General features: G+C 45.2%; 1 protein-coding gene across 1 annotated transcript in view; it reads right to left on the reverse strand.

Moving 5' to 3' along the window:
- Window positions 1-20,016, reverse strand: part of LOC308609441 (melanoma-associated antigen B16-like) — a gene marked incomplete at its 3' end in the record, with an annotated part of 609,526 nt that overhangs the window by 42,989 nt on the left and 546,521 nt on the right. The window lies entirely within an intron of this gene.

Genomic DNA, 20,016 nt, shown 5'->3' on the forward strand with positions numbered 1-20,016 from the left:
GGACACTGGTCATCTATAACTCACCTTCAATTTATTTAGTCACCAGCCAGACACCTCTTGTTTTTTATGAAACACGAAATAGCAACCCTGCTTTTATGTAGATATCCACTAATAATTTCAACTAATGACTGTATTTTATTTAGTAATTTTCCAAATTTTAATTCTTTCTACACTTACATCATGAGTTTTATAACTTCAGAATATTTGTTTGAATATTTATCATGCCTTTTTAACAGAATATTGTGCTATAAAAATATTAAAAGAAGAAAAATATTCTCCATCTTCCTGCTAAAGGTCCCAGAGGTATTTGTTTATTTAAAGAAATGAAGTTGTTGGCTGGGAATTTTAGCCAATATGTAAGAGCAGCTCTAACACTCCATTTATTTTGAATGGGCTATTTTGAGGGTAAAAAAGAACATAAAATCAAAGAGTATTTAGGAGATATAGATATATTTTCTTTTGGTATAAAGCAGAATTACTTAGAGTCCCATAGGTATTTTTCACAAAATAAAACTAGGACCATAGAAGAGTATAGGTCAGTGAGGAACTTATTCAATCTTATTGGAAATTAAAGTAGACTGCATGTGTCAGGGTTCTCCAGAGGAACAGTACCTATAGAATGTGTGTGGGTGTATAATTTTTTTTTTTTTTTTTTTTTTTTTTTTTTTTTTTTTTTTTTTGCTGTATGCGGGCCTCTCACTGTTGTGGCCTCTCCCGTTGCGGAGCACAGGCTCCGGACGCGCAGGCCCAACGGCCATGGCTCACGGGCCCAACCGCTCCGCGGCATGTGGGATCCTCCCAGACCGGGGCACGAACCCGTGTCCCCTGCATCGGCAGGCGGACTCTCAACCACTGCGCCACCAGGGAAGCCCTATAATTTTTTTTTTTAAAGCAATTGGCTAACTTGATTATAGAAGCAGAGAAGTCCAGACCCAGGAGAGCTGATAGTGCAAATTCCAAGCTGAGCTCAAGACTGAGTCCCAAGGCAAGAGAAGATTGATATTACAGCTCAGAAACAGTCAGGCAGAGGGAGAGAATTCTTCCTTACTTAGCCTTTTATTCTATTCAGGCCTCAAACTGATTGGATGGGTCCCACCCACATTGGGGAGGGCAATCTGCTTTGCTCAGCCTACTGATTTAAATGTTAATCCCATCCAGAAACTCCCTCACAGACACACACGGAAATAATGTTTAATCTACTATCTGGGCACCTTGTGGCTCAGTTAAGTTGACAGCTAAAATTAACCACCACATAGATTTTTAAAATATTCTGAAGATTGTAGAAAATTTAGTTGTTTGCATTTAAAATTAATTGATACTGCTTTCTAATAGTTCACAGTCTAATATGGATCGAGGTTGGGAAAGAAAAAGTAGAAATTCAAATATCTTTCTACAACAGAATATGATAAATATCATGAAAACAGAGGAAAGCTAGGTAAATACATAATGCCAAATCCCAGTTTTAATAATGGTGGCCAGGGCAAGGCAAATGCTAGTGGACGTGGACTTGTTAAATTCGGTGTCCTGCATGTTAGGGTGGAAGAATCTGTCTTGAGAAGTTAGAAGAATTAAAGGATCATAGAACTGATGAGAGAAGCCTGGCCTTGCTCTGAAGAACAGAGTGGGTAAGCACTTTGTTGCAATACAACCCAGCAAACAAAAAGGCACTGATGGACCAGAGTGAATTATTACCCCCTATGCCATACCTCAAATTTAATTCTACTCACAAGGGCATAGTAATACACACTGTGGCAGATACTGTTACTGTCTGGACCACATCTCCTCTGCTCACCTCTCACCTCATCTAAAGCTATAGTGGACTACACTTTACAAACTCCCAGGATGCCAATTTAAGGGCACCATTGTCTCTCTGCTTTTCTGCCTCAAGGTTTCCTCCTGACTGATGATAAGTCCAATCAGGGTTTTAGTGCTCTCAAGGAAACGCATCAACCAGTGTAGGATGGGAGTCTGTAGTGAAATGCTCGAGCCTCCTCTCCTATGCAGGAAGCCAATTCCATAGGGAATTCTATATAATTCCTCATAAGGTACACAGGGAGACAGCATATTTGTTCATGGGGAAAACCGGCTCCTTATTGGTTTTCAGTCTGACATTACATTCCCTGCTCTCTCCTTTATCCTTCCATGGATAACCTGCCAAATAAATATCCTATTCCCTCAAATTGCTGCATGCTCTGCTGTTAGGAAGATCCAAACTAAGATACACACTCAATTTAATGCATATAGTTCTACTGTATACAAAACTGTTTTATGCTCCTAATTGCCCTCTGAGAGATGTAGGATGTGGTGGGGATTGAGGGACAAGCTCTGGAGTTGTCAACTCCATTTTACTGATGAAGAAAAGACTTTAGATAATCTGAGTAATTCTCCCAAAGTCTAATAATTGGCAAAGTCTTCTTTGATGTGCTAAATAGAACCTTGGCAACACAAAAAAATGAATGAATCATTTCCCAAAGGAGTTCTGCGTGCTTTAATTTTATGTATAATTTCAATTTAATGTGTCAGATCTTGCTAGCTTAAAATATTTCAGCTAAACTTCATTAATTTGGACTCCATTAATTTATGCTTTGTGATAACTTGTAAATGTAGGAGTGAAATTTATGTTCTCTGTAAAAATATTATTATCTAATCTAAGATATAAATTTTTAATAAGACCAAATCATTTCCTCAATCCCCACCTTGCCATCATCATTTAATGTTCTATGATATCCAATAAAAAAACAACAGACATTAGGCAAACTGAATTTTAGGATGCTTTATTGCTCTCAATGCTCTCCAGGACCATGAAATCAAGCTCTGACCCATTTCAAGTTATATTCAGAGAAGGAATATAACTTTGTATATTTTTTCCAATTTTTAGTTTGGTATATTTTTTCCAATTTATTTTGTATATTTTTTCCAATTTTTAGTTTTTTATCAATATTTAATATGTATTTATACAGCACTAACTATATGCCAAACACTATTCTAAATGTTTTACAAATAGTAACTCATTTAATTCTTACAGTAACCCTTTGAGGTAATACCGTTATCCTCATTTTACAGATGAGAAAACTGGGGCACAGGGAAATTAAGTGATTTGATCAGTGTCACACAACTAGTAAATGGCTAAGCCTGGATTCAAACTCAGGGAACCTGGCTCTGAAGTCAGAAGTCAGTGCTCTTAGCTATTAACAGTGCCTTGAAAATCTTTAAATCCTACCTCATTCAGTCACCATGACAACCCACATTCCACAATAAGCAGTCCTTTGTAAGGAAAAGTTGAAGAGGAGGGTTTTAAAGTACACTTTTCAGGGATGCTCTTGAGTCCTAATTCCACAGAAGTGATTAAGTTATTTAGGTACCAGTTGCTTCTAGATGCCTCCATGTGCCTTTTAAGACTTTTTAAGTCCATGTCACAGCCCTTTGATGAGGAAACACTGTGACCAAGAAAGGCTTTTGTAACAACAAAGAGAATGGATAAGAACTACTACCAGGTTTTGGAGTGTTCTTCATCTGAAAAATGAATGACAAAGAAGGGAAAGACAGCAGATTGAATAGTCATTTGCCCATTCAAATCATGTGTAAATATTAGGCCTTCATAGGTTAGTCAAAATTTCCACCAGTGTAAGGATTTGGTAGAGCCAGTCAGAGAGAGAAGAATTTTGCAGTTGTTTCTAGAGCTGAGCTAGGAGAACTGTCAAACTGAAAGGAGTTATTTTCCAGACTAACTCCCCTTGCCCCAAAATGCTTTTGTGGATTTTATAACATGTGTTGGGAGGAAATATTTTCCCTTCTTCCCTTCTAGGTTCACTGGCTGGTCTAATAACGAAATTGACATAAGAAAGGTTAACAGGAGAAAAATAAATTTAATTATGTACCTATGGGAGCCCCACAAAGATATAAGACCCCCAGGCAGTCTGGTAATTGAAGCCTACATACCATCCTGAGCTATGGAGAAGGGGCATAGGGTTTTAGAACTTCAAAGGAGAGGAAGAGAATTCACAAGAAGATGAGAGGAGTAAATGTTTGGTATACAAATGTTTGCCATGCCATGCAAGTAAGTATTTCTAAAAAAAAAAAAAAAAAAAATCTCTGGTAATAGTTCTCTTTCTGGTGCAGGCCACCTATTTAAATGCTTTTAGGATGTTAAAGGAGAGCTAAAAACCTCTTCCTGAACCTGCAGTGTCTTGACTGCTTTCAGCTCAAAATAATCCCCATGCCAAAGTGGCACATTTTGGGGGTGGTGTATTCTGTTTCCCTTCACATGTCAGTGTTCTTATTTGCAAAAGTTCTTATTAAAAGGCTTAGATTTTCTAAAATAAATTATCCAGCTATTTTTTTATTGTTTTATCAACAGTTTTTCTATACATTATTTTAAGAAAAAAAATTGCTTTCCTCCTTAAATGTTCTTGCTGACTGTTTTCATAAGCCTCAATGACATTTCTCCACACTTAAAGAAATTTGATTGTACAAATTAAGGCCACTAGAATACCATTTACCCTCCTAGAACATTATTTTCCTGAATAAATGATTTCCTAGAGTTCTGAAAGAAGATTAACACACTGAACAGAACACCTTAGCTCACAAGGGAGTCTGATTATTTACTCATTAGGATTTACTTAGAAGATACTACAAAGACTAAAATCCTCAAGATGGAACAGAATTATGTGATGGTACAATAACACTCATTTTATTGATTTGACTTTGATTTTCTAACCCTGTGTCTTGTGATTGTCTCATTTTCTTATTAAGGTTATAACACCATAATGTTAGAAGCTGTGACAAGAATAATAAAGCCCAGCTTCCTCATTTTACATCTAATGAAACAAAAGCCCTTGCTTCCAATCCAGTGCTCTGTCCAGTAAACATCTCTCATTATCATGACATGTTTATCTTCAAACATAAACTCCTTGGTGAAAGGAAGTGTGTGTTTCAAAAAATACATGCACATATAAAATATTCACAAATGTTAATTAATTATGGTGTTGATGGAATAAACATCAGTAAAGTAGTTTTATATTTGACTTATTAAGAAACACAGACTGTTGATCTTAGTTGAAATACCAGATCTCAAGGAAATTTTTCAGAAGTGCCTATTTTATAATTTGATACTGATTTTATAAATACATCCCTCTTTTGGGCAGCATTGACACTTTTATTATACTTTCCACTGGAGAAGTTATTTGGATATATGCGTATGCAGAGCAGAAGTGGAGGAGTTTTATAAGCAACCACACATTTGTTCTGAGAGGTAGCATAAAGGCAACATAAAACAAATTAGAGATAGAAAAAGTCCTACGAAAGAAAGAAAATGTGTTTGTGGTGAAAACCAAAATAACGAAGTTGCTTGCACAGAGAAAGACTATTCCATTCAAAAGGCAGAGAATTCTGACAAGAATTCTGACAAGAATCAGATGGTCACAGTGTCTATCAAAGCACAAGGTGATGCCCCTCTCCCCCGCCCCCTCCAGCAAGTGGATACAGAATCCCAACTGGCCTGGCTAAAGATGTGCATATTAATCTATCAGAGACTGATGTCATCAAATGCCTGTATCAAGCCACTATCTCCTCTTGAACCTGATCTTGTATTGATCAAGCAACCTTCAGACAATTTGCCTTCCACCTAAAGAAAGGGGATGTGCTAATCTTATCATTCAGTGCAAATCTCTGTTTCACTGGACAGTTTTCTTTTCCTCATAATATGTTGCTGGGGAGGAAAATTTTTCTTTTTACCTTTCCAGGTTCTGTGGAAGGTCAAACAATTAAAATGTTATTAACAGGAAAAAAATGTAATTTCATACACATGGGATTCCCATTAAAAAAAAAAAAAAGAGACCCAAAAGGTAGCCAGGTGATTGAAGCTTATATAACATCCTGAGCTAATAAGGAAAGGAGTGGGGTCTGGGGATACAAAGAAAAGAAGGCCATTCACAGGAAGGCAGAGGAGGTGTCTGGAAAACAAAGGTTGCCCCTGTTATGCAGATAAGTTTTTTAAGTAAAAAGGTATTTCTAATAATTCTCTTCCTGGTATAGGCCCCCTTTCCAATGCAGATTTTGGCAGTTGAGGATGGGGAGGTAAAGGATTTTTCCTGAATCTGCTGGGTTTTCATTGTCTTTAGCTCAAAATAATCTGTAACTGAGCAGGACCCTATGGGGCCTTCCCGGGACAGGCCTTCCGCCATATCCTCTGCTTTAGCTCCTCTCTGAAGTACCTAGATAATAGTATTTGATGCACATTTCCTGAGTTGTCTTGCAGATGTGAAAACCCCACCACCAAATGGAAGATGTTAACTACTTGACAACCATGAGCACATAGCCCCAGGCCTCCTGGAGCCTAAGGACTGGTCATGTTAACCCCTGTGACACCACCCTGTTACCTCACCATCAGCCAATCAGAGAATAGTGCACAAGCTGATCACATACCCTGCGACCCCCCCCCCCCCACACCACCTTCCCCTGGCCTTTAAAAATGTTTTGCTGAAACGCTTAGGGGAGCTTGAGGCTTTTCAGGGCATGAGCCATCCATCTTGCATGGCCCTGAAATAAACCTTTCTCTGCTCCAAACTCCAGCGTTTCAGTTTGTTTGGCCTCATTGTGCATCGGGCACACGAACTTGTGTTAACAAATCTCACGCCGATGTGGGATGTGGCATATTTTGGAGTGGAAAAATTCTGTTCCCCTTCATTGCCATCAGAGTCTTGTGAGTTGACCTAGCAAATTTAGTCTCTGTGATTTTAAACATTTCTATAGTGAGTTTAAATATTTATATGTTGTAAAACCAAGGGGCATAGGTAATACTGTAGTTAATTCACCAAGATAAAGATATATCATGAGGCACTTTGGAAACTGGACATCTACCTTTCTTCATGGGCAAAGAAAGCTTTTCAACTGTTTTACTTTCAGGTTTCCAGAATAGATATTTATTCTACTTTTAAGTATGCTTTTGTTTTTCAGATCTATATTACTAATTCATAAGTACACCACCACTATATTTATCGCTATGGTTTTATGCCTACAATTGTGTAAAATCATCCAAATTAATGTTTGACACTATGTTACTTATAGCTGAAAGCTTTGGACTGTTGGCAAACTTCCAAGTTTGAGATTTACTAGTATCTTGAAGGTTCTGGTTACTTGAGATGTTGTCCTTGGTAGGTAGACACAGGACCTAAAAATGGATATAATACCTTTTTTTTTTTTTTTTGATGGATCACAACTAGTTTCTTAAACTTCCTTTGGAGGAAAGAATCAATGTATTTATAAGAGTGAATATATTTTGTCAAGACTCTCGTATTATTTATAATAAAATCTGATGTCCAATTAAGAGCTTGTATAAAACTTTACCTGTAAAATTAAATTACGTTCCCAAGTAATGGAAATTTGTGTATTTTATACTCTGCAACTGTAATATTGTGACTTATAAGAAATATATATTTGGTCATTCGGATGACCAAATTCTATTTCTCATATATATTTGGTCTTCATCCACAGTTCCTGCCTCACAGCTCTCAAAATCCTTGGAATTTCCTGAGAAAATAGCAATGGAATATCTTTTGTTATAATATTTGGTCTTTTGCCCTCAGTTCCTAAAATCCCTTCAGAGCCATAAAAGTGAAATAGGTGTGTTATCATTCATAACAAGTCCCTTTCTACCACAACTGGGTTTATGTTAGCAAAATGACTTTTGGAAAGCACCTAAGGATGGATGGAGGCTGGTTGCCAGGGGAACCAACCACAAATAGAGGGGTGGAACTTTCAGTCCCACCCCCTGATTTCTGGGGAGGGGAGAGGGACAGGAGGTTGAATCAATTACCAATAGCCAATGATTTAATCATTCATGCCTATATAATGAAGCCTCCACAAAAACCCAAAAGGACAGCCCAGAGCTTCCAGTTAGTGAACACGTGGAGATTTGAGGAGAGTGGCACTCAGAGAGAGCATGGAAGCTTCGTGCTCTTTCCCTTACCTTGCTATACCCCTCTCTTCACCCTGGCTGTTTCTGAGTTATATCTTTTTATAATAAACCATAATAAATCAGTGATTTAGTGAGTAAAAGGTTTCTCTGAGTTCTGTGAGCCACTCTAGCAAATTAATCAAACCCAAGGAGGGGGCTGTGGGAACCTCAGCTTTTTTTTTTTTTTTTTTTTTTCTTTTTGTGGTATGCGGGCCTCTCACTGTTGTGGCCTCTCCCGCTGCGGAGCACAGGCTCCGGACGCGCAGGCCCAGCGGCCACGGCTCACGGGCCCAGCCGCTCCGCGGCACATGGGATCCTCCCAGACCGGGGCACGAACCCGTATCCCCTGCATCGGCAGGCGGACTCTCAACCACTGCGCCACCAGGGAGGCCCGGAACCTCAGCTTTATAGCCAGTCAGAAGTATAGATAACAACCTGGATTTGCAAGTGGTGTCTGAAGTGTGTGTGTGTGTGTGTGTGTATGTGTGTGTATGCACGCAAATGCGTGGGGGGGGCAGTCTGCTGGGACTGAGCACTTAACCTGCGGAATCTGATGCTATCTCTGGGTAAATAGTGTCAGGATTGAGTTGTTTGGTGATGTGAGGGCACCCCCCCCACACGTCGGAATTGAGTACTGATCCAAACAGCAATACATCAGAAAAATCTTACATTGTTATTGATAGCTATAAACAGGCATTAAAATGTATTGTTCATATGCCTAGACTATCACTAAATCAACTCTAAAGCATCACTTTCTAACAGAAGTTTCTGTGATGATGAAAATGTTCACATAAAACATTGTATCACCTAAGGATGCTACCGGCGAACTACTAGGGCTCTTTAATGAATTCGGTACAGTCGCAGGATACAAAATTAATATACAGAAATCTGTTGCATTTCTATCACCAACAACAAAGTATTATAAGGAGAAATTAAGGAAATAATTCCATTTACCTTCACATCAAAAAGAATAAAATACCTAGGAATAAACCCACCTACAGAGGCAAAAGACCTGTACTCCAAAAAGTATAAGATGCTGATGAAAGAAACCGAAGATGACACAAACAGATGGAAAGATATATGGTGTTCTTGGATTGGAGGAATCAATACTGTTAAAATCACCATACTATCTAAGACAATCAACAGATTCAATGCAATTCCTATCAAAATACCAATGGCATTTTTCAAAGAACTGGAAGAAATAATTTTAAAATTTATATGGAAACACAAAAGACCCTGAATAACCAAAACGATCTTGAGAAAGAAGAACAGAGCTGGAGGAATCACGCTCGCTGATGTCAGACTATACTATAAAACTATAGTCATCAAAACAGTATGGTACTGGCACAAAAACAGACACACAGGTCAATGGAACAGGACAGAGAGCCCAGATATAAGCCCACGCACATATGGTCACCTTATCTTTGACAAAGGAGGCAAAAATATACAATGGAGAAAAGACAGTCTCTTTGTTAAGTGGTGCTGGGAAAACTGGACAGCTACATGTAAAAGAATGAAATTACAACATTCTTTAACACCATATACAAAAACAAACTCAAAATGGATTAAAGACCTAAATGTAAGACCAAATACTATAAAACTGCTAGAGGAAAACATACGCAGAATGCTCTCTGATATAAATCACAGCAATAACTTTTTGGATCCATCTCTTAAAGTAAAGGAAATGAAAGCAAAAATAAACAAATGGGACTTAAACTTAAAAGCTTCTGCACAGGAAAGAAACCACTGTCAAAATGAAAAGACAACCCACAGAATGGGAGGAAATATTTGCAAATAATATGACAGATAAGGGATTAATATCCAAAAATATATAAACAGCTCATACGACTCAACATCAAAAAACCAAACAACCTGATTAAAAAATGGGCAGAAGAACGGAATAGACATTTTTCCAAAGAGGAAATGCAGATGGCCAACAGGCACATGAAAAGATACTCAACATCACTAATCATCAGGAAAATGCAAATCAAAACCACAATGAGCTCTCACCTCACGCCTGTCAGAATGGCTGTCGTCAAAAAGCACGGAAATGACAAATGCTGGAGAGGGTGTGGACGAAAGGGAACCCTTAAGCTTCGGATTGCCTAGGCACCCACTTCAAAGACGGCGAATAAACACACTGCCTGCTACAGGACTAGAGGAAGAGCCAGGCGGCCCCGCCCCAGAAGCTTCCTTTGTTTCGACTTAGATAACTCACCATTTGACCACTTGTTTTTCCCTTCCTGAGTTTTAATTCCCACCCTTATGTTTTAAATTCGCCAACAAAGAGTGAGCCTGTGAAACCCTAGGCACCCCATCCTCGACTCCACTAAAGACAGAACCCCAGGCCCACTACCTTTCTGCCGCAACCTCGCTGGGTGGCCCCAGGTGTACCGTGTAGCCTTCAGGATTTGTGAGTAATAACCCTTGGTTTTCTTTTTTGTTTGTCCCAAGTTCCCTGATGGTTGTTGCCATCATAAGAACCACAAGGGCGGGTCCAATCACAACACTGGCTCTGAAAGGGGAAATGCCTGTGAGGGCCCACCTCAGGCCCAGGTGAGTGCCCCTAGGCTTTTCTAGCCAATAGATCACTATTGGTAGGTTGAGACCAGCACAAAACAATTGGCCTTGTTGGCAGGATTGCATGATTGCCTGTGCAGTTAATCAAGAGGAATACCCGTTAGCTGCGACTGGCTTACGCGCTGACCAACACAGGTGGGGAACACCACCTGGGAACGGAACACCGCTTGCTGCAGGTCTGCCATGCTGCTACGTGCTTTTGCGTATTGCCTCTGTCGTGTGTTGCCTGCGGTATCCATGCCAAAATGTCACTGCTGCCATAATAATTCAATGAGCTCCCCAGAGCAGCCGTGATCAAGGCCATACGGTCTAATGAGACAGTCAGACCACTAATTAAAAAGGCCTTCATTGACCATTAATGTACACGAGGGTCCTCCGTGCCTCCTGCTGTGCAAAACTGGCATGATCCAATGGCTTTGTCATTTCCATCACCACAGTGACCCAAATGACTCCCTGAATTTCCAACCCTGAATAGGCCCCATCTGACCCTAAGTCCAGAGAATTCTTTCTACAAGGCGCCCCCCTAATTACAGGGCAGCCCTACTACATTTCGAGGGGATTCCTGAAACCATCCATCAGGCAACTGGAGGGCACTGACATGGCTGCCAGACACAGAGGAGATTGCTGCCCAGATGCCCCAATACGTCACACTCAAGGCCCTCCATCACCACTGCTCCAGAAAGGTCTCCCTCGAACAAATTTCCCTCAATGGAAAGGGTTCCCCACTCCCTTCCTAATAAACCTCTGGTTTAATTGTGTCCCTTATGGGAATACACAGGCAAAACCTCTACTGGGAGTTAGGAAAACCTGGGGTTCCTGGCTACTTAACCTCAGGACAGCCACTCTCTAAACTCCAGGCCCCGAAACTCACATTCTCCCAGCTACGGCCCTCTTCCGCCATCCATCCTCTAGCCCCAAGCCCGTCCCCGCTACCCCCTCTGCCCCCTTCCCTAACCTCCAGGACTGGCAGCCACTTAAGCTCCTACCCTAGGAAATCAGCCGCTCCCAGGGGCTTGTCCCACCACCTGGGAACAATTACCCCTGTACCACTCTGGTGGCCCATTAGGACAATAAAAATGCACAGTCCTTTTTGGCCCTACTAGACATGGGGACCCAAGTCACTGTCATTCTAGGCAATCCCTCTGTATCCCCTTTTGCCTACAGGGCATTGCTGGTAAAACAATCAAAGCTTCACAAACCTATTCGCATATCACGACTGGGACCCTTCACCTCAAGTGGCTTCCTCTGGTGGTGGCCCCCCAGCTCGTTCTTTCCTATTATAGGCATGGAGGTACTGACACAACACCATGCCACATGGAATAAGCCCAAGTTCTTGGCCTTCCTGGTGGGACTCTCCAAATGGACGCCAGGGACTCTTCCTCCCCTGGTCAAGATGGTAAACATTCCCCAGCAGCGACTTAAACAGGCCACTGAAGGCCTACGCCCTGTCAATAAAGATATGCTTGAGACTGGAGTCATGAAGCCACCATCTCCCCGTTCAGTAGCCCCATCTGGCCAGTACTTAAGCCAGCCAGCAACCAAAGGCACCTCACCGTTGACCATCAAAACCTCAGTGGCTCAGGTTCCCCAGTAAGGCTCCAATTCCTAATAATATAGAACTGACTGAGGATGTACAGTCGGCCCAAGGAGCGTCCTCTGTGTTCACTGACCTACTAACATGTTCTGTTCTGTTCCCATCTTTTTTTTTTTTTTTTTTTTTTCTTTTTGCGGTATGCGGGCCTCTCACTGTTGTGGCCTCTCCCGTTGCGGAGCACAGGCTCCAGACGCGCAGGCCCAGAGGCCATGGCTCACGGGCCCAGCCGCTCCGCGGCATATGGGATCCTCCCAGACCGGGGCACGAACCCGTATCCCCTGCATCGGCAGGCGGACTCTCAACCACTGCGCCACCAGGGAGGCCCTGTTCCCATCTTGGAGGAATCCCAGGCTCCGTTTGCTTTCACTTTTGAAGGGGGCAGATTATACATTTACGTGCTTCCCAGTGGGATACTGAAACGGCCCTGCAACCACACATAACCTCTGCCACCAGGACTTAAGCACCTTACAGTTGGAAAGGGGCCGTTTTGGGCATTATACTGAGGACATTATGCTCAGGGTTCCTCTGAGAAAGCAGTACGGGCAGATTTGCATCCCTTCGCACACCACCTGGACCTCAAGAGCCAAGGCCCGGCCTCATCTATCTTGTTTCTGGGCATCATCTAGTCCTCTGAGGGCTGAGAAATTTCCCCAACAGGCAAACATCAATGACTCACCATTAAACCACCCACTACACTCAGACAAGCACAACACCTATTAGGCCGTTTCATGTTCTGGAGGCAACACACCCCTCATCTCGCCCTATCGTATATGCAATCACACACAAGTCACCCACCTTCCGCTGGGGCAACGCCCAACAGGTGTGCTTTGCAAGGCGGCCAGCACGCAGTCCAGCAAGTCTTACCTTTAGTCCCCACTGGCTCCACATTCCATGTCAAGTGGCCTCCTGGAGTCTCGGGACCAAACAGGAGTCTACCTGGCTTCCTATGGGGTTGTGGACTAAGCACCTACCCCAGCGGCAGGCCCGTATCCTCCCCCTGGGCACCAGCTTTCGGCAGCCTCTTGGGCTCTTTTAGGAACTGAGCCCCAGCCAGCCCGCACCTGCTATCACTCTGAACACAAGTTCCGCAAGTGCCCTGGGTTAGAGATGCCTCTTAAGAGAAAAGCTCAGCACGGCCACTGATGCCTCCTTGGTCACAGGGAAACGGTACCTTCAGGGGAGGGCTAAACCTGAGGTCAAAGGCCTTTCCACATGACAGGAGGATGTGCTTTCCCCCATGCTCAGCCCCTTGCCGGAGAGCCTCGAGAAGGGACAGCCCCCACCCCCACCCCACCCCGCTTTCTCCTCCTGTGGCTACTTGGGGAGCCCCTTGGGGACCAACGGTCTGAAATGGACAGGGAGTTAGCGCTCTTCTCCAAGGGCGCTGCCGTCACTGCATGCCACGCAGCTCGCTGGAGGGCTGCGTCATCCACCCGGCCTCGGGCACCTTTCTGCTCGAGGGGGACACTCCTGGCTCAGCCCAACTGGCAGAACCTGTAGCTGTTCAGCCCTTAAGGAGGCCACAAAAAAGGGCCTTTCACAGACTCCTGGGCTGTTGCTAACAGCCTTGCAGTTTGCTCTGGCCAATGGCTAAGGGACACTTTTCTCATACGAGGCAAGGCCATCTGGGGCTCCAAGGTACGCAAGGAACTAGGAGAATCCCCACCCCCTCTCATCAATTCTCACGTTTCTGCTCACGCTAACCGCTCCACACCTGAGGCCACTTTTAGGACTACTGCGGTCAGACCCCCTCACTCAGCCCTCCACTCTCGGCCCCGTAGATGCCTCAGGGTACCGACCCTTCTCCCCAGCTGTGAAAGGGACCCGCACAACCTCGGGTCATCGGGGAATTCGTGCCTTAACAACTCGTGCTCGTGCGAGGGGACGCCCCCCTCCTCGGCGGCAGCCAAGGTGGTGATAGATGAGCGCGTTCTCTGCACCCAAGCCAAGCAACGGGGACCCACTCCCCCGGGGAGACCGACCGTACTCCCGCTCTGCTGGGGCTTCCGGATAACCCATCACCGTCACGGATACTTGACACGAGGCTTCTCTTGGTGAACTCCACCCACAATTCCTCCCCAAAACAGGTAATCTCTTTCCTTACTACCCTCACTGCTGTTCCCTTCAGATCGCCAACCATTGCTGACTCTGACCAGGGCGCCCACTTTACCTCTCAGGAGATTCAACAGTGGGCTCTCTCACCCAGCATTCTTCCAAACTTCCATCTAGGTTCCCGCCCCCAGGTGGCTGGCCTCATCAAGCATCTTAATGACCTTCTTAAAGAGACACTACTTAAATGATTTTCAAGCAAGTGGTTCTCGAAATGGAGGGAACTCTTGCCGCAGGCCCTCATCTTGCTTAATTCTCACCCCCTGAGCCTTTACACCCCTCATACCAATTAGTACACAATTATCACACAACCTCCAAAATGCCACTTCGGGTCATTTCTGGCAGGTCTCGAGCTTTCACACTCTAGCACGATGCCCTTTAAATTTTGACCTCTGACTCCACTTCCCTGTGCTGCTATGATTTTCTTTTTAATCATCTGACCATCGGCTTCCCTCTGATATAGCCCGACCGAGGGCAGAGAGTCCAATATGGTCCCCTCACCACTGAATGCCCCGACAGGCCACAAGCCCACCAAGTCAGTGCGAGATCATCTCTTTGGAGATCCTGCCAACGGTGACGACTCTCCAAAAGCAGCCACCTCCACACTGGCCGCTCTCACCAAATACAGTGGCTACAAGAGCTGCCTAATGAAACTGAATGCCCCACCTAACTTAGAGGAAGTACCAGCCATCGCCCCGGGACCAACCAGTGGCGCACTTTGGGGGTCTGAAAGAGGGAAAGGAACTCTGCTTGGTGGGCACAGGCCACATTGGGCGATGAGAACATGCCGAGCAAGCTACGAGTCGTGGCCTGACCCCACGCCAGACAAGGCAACCCTGTACTTTCCCCCACCAAGCAACCGCGCTCAGCCATTAAGCAATACACAGATAGCTCATCCAGAAGGAACCTGACCCAAGCTCCTTCAAACGTCAGCGCTCCATCTGGTGATGGCTGTTCTTATTGCTTTGTACCGTCTGGGTGATAGGGTTGCTGGTAGAGCCCTTGGGCCTAACCCGCACCCAGATATACTGCTGTAAAAACACTGCTCCGGCCCACAGTAGCACCACAGGGTGGAAAAGCAGGGAATGCTGGCGAGCCCTGTTGGAAGGGCTCAGACTAGTATGCCACTGAGTCTGAGCGGCAAAGGGATCGCATCCCTTTATAGGCAAGGGGCCCCTGGAAGCAGTGTCTAAATGACACTTGCCCAATTTCAACATCAAACAGTGCTACATGCTAACTGGCCCTATGATGGCTCGTACATAAAACCCACCTGGGTACAGGGACTGTGCTTCCAGGATTTGTCCACTGATTGCCCTCACGGGCTGAGCCCAGGAATGCCTAAGTAGCATCCATAAGATCTCCCGTAGCCTGGGATATAAGTGTGCCCAGAATCTTTATGTGCTTGGATGAGCTCCTCCTCCGGGAAGGAAAGGACAGCAACCTACTCTGTTGCTAAATGTGCCCCTGATGACCCCAGAGAGCTCTTAACATTTTGTTCCACTAGCAGCAGGCGTCAGATGTGCAGCTCGGTCCTCGGGGAAGCCTCTAAGTTATATCAGGCTAGCCTATGCCCAGCCCATGATCAATACCCCAACTGCATAGCCACGTGGGAGCATGCACCCGCCCCTGGGTGGCCACCACTCCAGAGGACCTCACCTCTGAGTGAGACAGACTCACTGCTGGAGAGGATACCATTCCAGACAATACCGCCCCAGCCCAAGAGTTCACCACTGGAGATGCCTATGCGTCCTATACCAGAGATGACACCCCTGGGCCACGTCACCAGCTGGAGACCTAGCTGCTCACCCAGGTGGCCCGACTTCCCAGTTTATATTGCGGAACGCTGCCATGCAGATTCAGTCTTTCCAGAAACAGTGGAATAAACGCATTGCCCCGATGGCATCGGGGAACAACCTACTATGATATGACTTTGCAGAACTTGCTAAGTCCTTGCTGGCTGACCCTACCCTATACCAAGAGGCTCGTCAGACTGTGAGTTTGTCCCCTGCCGACAGCAGGACAGCACTGTATCATATTTCCCCACGGAATCAGGCCACGGTGTGCGCTCCAAACCAGACAGCTCCCCGCCTACAAATGACTGAAGGCTGTTAACGTCCTCACCACTAACTCAGATGCTTCAGCATCACAGGGGGGATTGTCCTGTAAGCAGCTGACTTAGGATTTTTTTTTTTTCTTGTAATGCAAGTGCCTGAGCTTAAGCTTCGGATTGCCTAGGCACCCACATCAAAGACAGCTATCTTGAATAAACACACTGCCAGCTACAGGACTAGAGGAAGAGCCAGGCGGTCCCGCCCCAGAAGCTTCCTTTGTTTCGGAGATCTCTGGTCCACTTAGGGAACTGACCATCTGACCACTTGTTTTTCCCTTCTGGCATTTTCATTCCCGCTCATGTTTTAAATTCACCAATAAAGACCGAACCTGGGAAACCCCAGGCATCCCATGCTAGACCCCAATAAAGGACCCCAGGCCTGCACACGTACTCTCGTCTTACCCATGACCTCGCTGTGTGGCTCCACACGTGCCATGTGTCCTCCAGGACCTGTGACTCATAAACCATGTTTTTTTTTCAAACTTCCCTGGTGGTTGTCACTGAACTGCATCTTGCAATCATAATAGGAACCGCAAGGTGGTGGTGGGGGGGGCGGGTCCAATCACAATACTGGCTCCCAAAGGGGAAATGTCTGTGAGGGCTGCCTCAAGCAGTATGGCCCAGGTGAGGGGCCCAGGCATTTCTGGACAATAGCGTCACTACTGAGAGGCTGAGCCCACCCCCAAGACTTGTGTTGTTTACCTTCCTCCTGTAGCGGTTCTTCCTCACCCCTCCTTGGGTCAAACGGAGCATCTGAGAAGCAGTCAGTAATCACAGGACCACAGCTAGACTAGAAGGCTCCACAAGGGAGTCACAGTCTCTGGCCTCATGGAACAGAGGAATCATTAGATCTCCTTCGGGATTAAGAAGTACAACTGAGGTATTGGATTTTTGAACAACACGTGCTCAATCACAAAGTAACTGTCAGGAAAGCACTGAGGACCAGTGATGATCCCCACTGCTCTTTGTGCTCGTTTCTATAAGAAATGGGTCTGAGTCCACTGCTGGCCACTAAATGCAGAACATGGGTGGTTTTCTGACCTCTCAGCCCTACCCCTCCCCGCCGCCCCCCCCCGATTAAAAAATCAGGTGTGGAGAATTAGGGTCCACATTGGAGAAGTGTGGTTTAGTTACACCAAAGAGGTACACAGAACCAGTGAGCAATTTTGGCGGATTTACGTGCATCACACTGTGGAGAGAGGGAGATGGGTGGTGATCTTCATAAGACCTCACAAAGTACACTCTGGTTGGAAAAAAGCATACACACGTGTCAATGGTTATGTGGAGAATCGACCAAGGGGCAGGAGTTTAGGAGAGAGGTGCTCAATAATTCTCTAGAAAACTGATTGCAGTCTACGTGGAAAGGCAACCCAGGTCTCTGTTCTAACCCTAGGATGAAATATTGATGACCCCCATTGAAAGAGGATGAGAGATCACAAACTGAAGAGGAAATGTCACCTATCCATAAGACCAGCAGAATGTAAATCACGAACAACCCAGCTGGAGGGGTTGGCCAGGAGGCACAGGACAGGAGTGATGCCCAGCTTCAACGCCCTCGTCCCGGCCGTGCTCAGGGGCTTGGCGGCCTGCTGAGGAAAAGTTTTGTTCCCTCTCAAACTGTGGTTCTTCATAAATTTTTAAAAATTTACTTAAGCTTCTTTCCTAGTAGAAGCTGAGCAAGAAGAGACTGTCCTGTATGGCTGGGTACGGGAAAGCTGGCCTCGCCGAAGGTCAGGACTGTGCCGAGAAGGGGGGCAGGGGGGTAACTGAGCTGCTACAGAATCAGAACAGCTGTCTGTCTGCACCTCTTTGTTCTCTCATTATGTAAACCTGGGAGAGGCCTCAAGAAACCACATGACACAGTGTCCTGTGTATACCCCATTTTATTGACTGAGGTCACTAGGGGTGTAGCTGAGAGTCAGATCTGACTACTCCAGTTTCCACATCGTCTTGCACAAGAAGTTTATATCGCAGACTTCAGTTTCCTCGTGTGGGAGATGATAAAAACAATCCTCCCTCACGGAATGGCGAGGGTTAGTGAGAAGGCAGGGAATCACCGGGTCTGGTGAGGACTCATCAAATCTTTCACTGGGACTGGCGCCCTGGTCCCCTTGGTTAACCGGTGCTCACTGCGGCCAGGCTCCCGAACCCTGGCCTTCATGGAGAGCACTGCCAGGCAACCCTGCCCCAGGGACTCCAGAGGCCGCGTTTGGGAGCTGAAGCCATTTTCCACCCCCACAGATGTCTCAAACTGGTTGTTCCAGGCCTTTCTGAGCCCACTGTTGTTGCTCCTTTCTCTCTCTCTCCTCTTTTCCAAAGGCGAGGAACTGCGCAGCAAATGAGGTGCTAAGCGCCCAGCCTGCTGTGTGGTGGAGGAGACACACACAGGTCTGGGACTCCCTCCAGTCTACATCCCTCACACTCCAACACGGAAGGCTAACTGGGACAATCCCTGGACCATCACCCTAGCTCCGCTGCCAGCTCTGGACCAGTATCCTCCTCTTCGGGGGAGCTGCCCCACACAAACACATCCTCCAGTTATGTGGTTCCGGGGGTGCCCCCGTTCCTACGTGACCCACATCTCCCTCACCACAGCTGACTGGTTCAGGGGTCAGCCAGTCCCAGTCCCACCCCTTATGCCTCCTGTTGTCGGCTTAAGGCCGGGCACCTGAGGACCAGCCTGGGTTTGTTCCCCAGCACTGAGGGAAATGGAAAAACTTACTCCTTGTGCTTCATGGGTCTTTGAGGGATTTTTCCTTCCACTCTCCAGGAGGGAAAAAGGGAGCAGGACTGATATATATTATTGGTGAATTTAGCAAAAGAAATAAGAGCATGATGATTCGGCTCTATCTAGACTGTTTAACTTTGGGATCTGCATTTGCACCAAAGGAAATGCTATAAGCTTACAACGGCTTAGAACCTGTAGTCATCCAGAACTTCCTTTGGGGAACTAGTCAGGGTAGGCTAACTGCAGTCACAAATATCCCAAGTCTTGCTGGCCTAAGACAGTACATTTTTATTTTTTGTTCTGACCAAGATCCAGTGCACAGGGGTGGTGCAGGCGATGGGGTGATAGTCTCCTTATGTCATTCAAAGGCTCAGGAAGGGAACCCATACGAGAGCAGGTTTCAGATAACCGCAGACCCGCTCAGCAGAAGAGGAACAAACAAAACAGAACGACACAATCTATTACAGAAGAGATATACGAAAGTCTTCTAATGTCAGAAAATGCCAAGCTTATTGGCACTTGGGATGCTCCCTATCTCACCTACAAGCTCCACACCATGTACCCCGAATAGAAAAGACTCCCTAACTGACACACTGAGACCCTCCATTCAGAGGAGAAGACTCTTAGTGAAACGGGCGTCCCAACTGTAGATCAGATCCATGCTAGTTACCTTGGCTGATCACATGACTCCTTTACTCCCAGATACGAATGGACAAATGTTTGCCAGATATTTGAGGAAAGTCAAAGAGAAGATCATGATGAACAAACAGAACTATTTCTGGAGAAAAAAACAACTATAATACAGGAAACGGAAGAGAACAGTACCCAAAATTACAAATTCATATTCTCAGAATTTTAAGGAAGACAATGGGTTTATAAAATGAGAACACGGTGCTATAAGAGGGCGCAATTAGAGAACAAGAGAAAGTCATTGGAAACTG

The sequence above is a fragment of the Mesoplodon bidens genome (assembly GCF_964165515.1).
Source record: "Mesoplodon bidens genome assembly, chromosome: X".
NCBI classification, from domain to species: Eukaryota; Metazoa; Chordata; class Mammalia; order Artiodactyla; family Ziphiidae; genus Mesoplodon; species Mesoplodon bidens.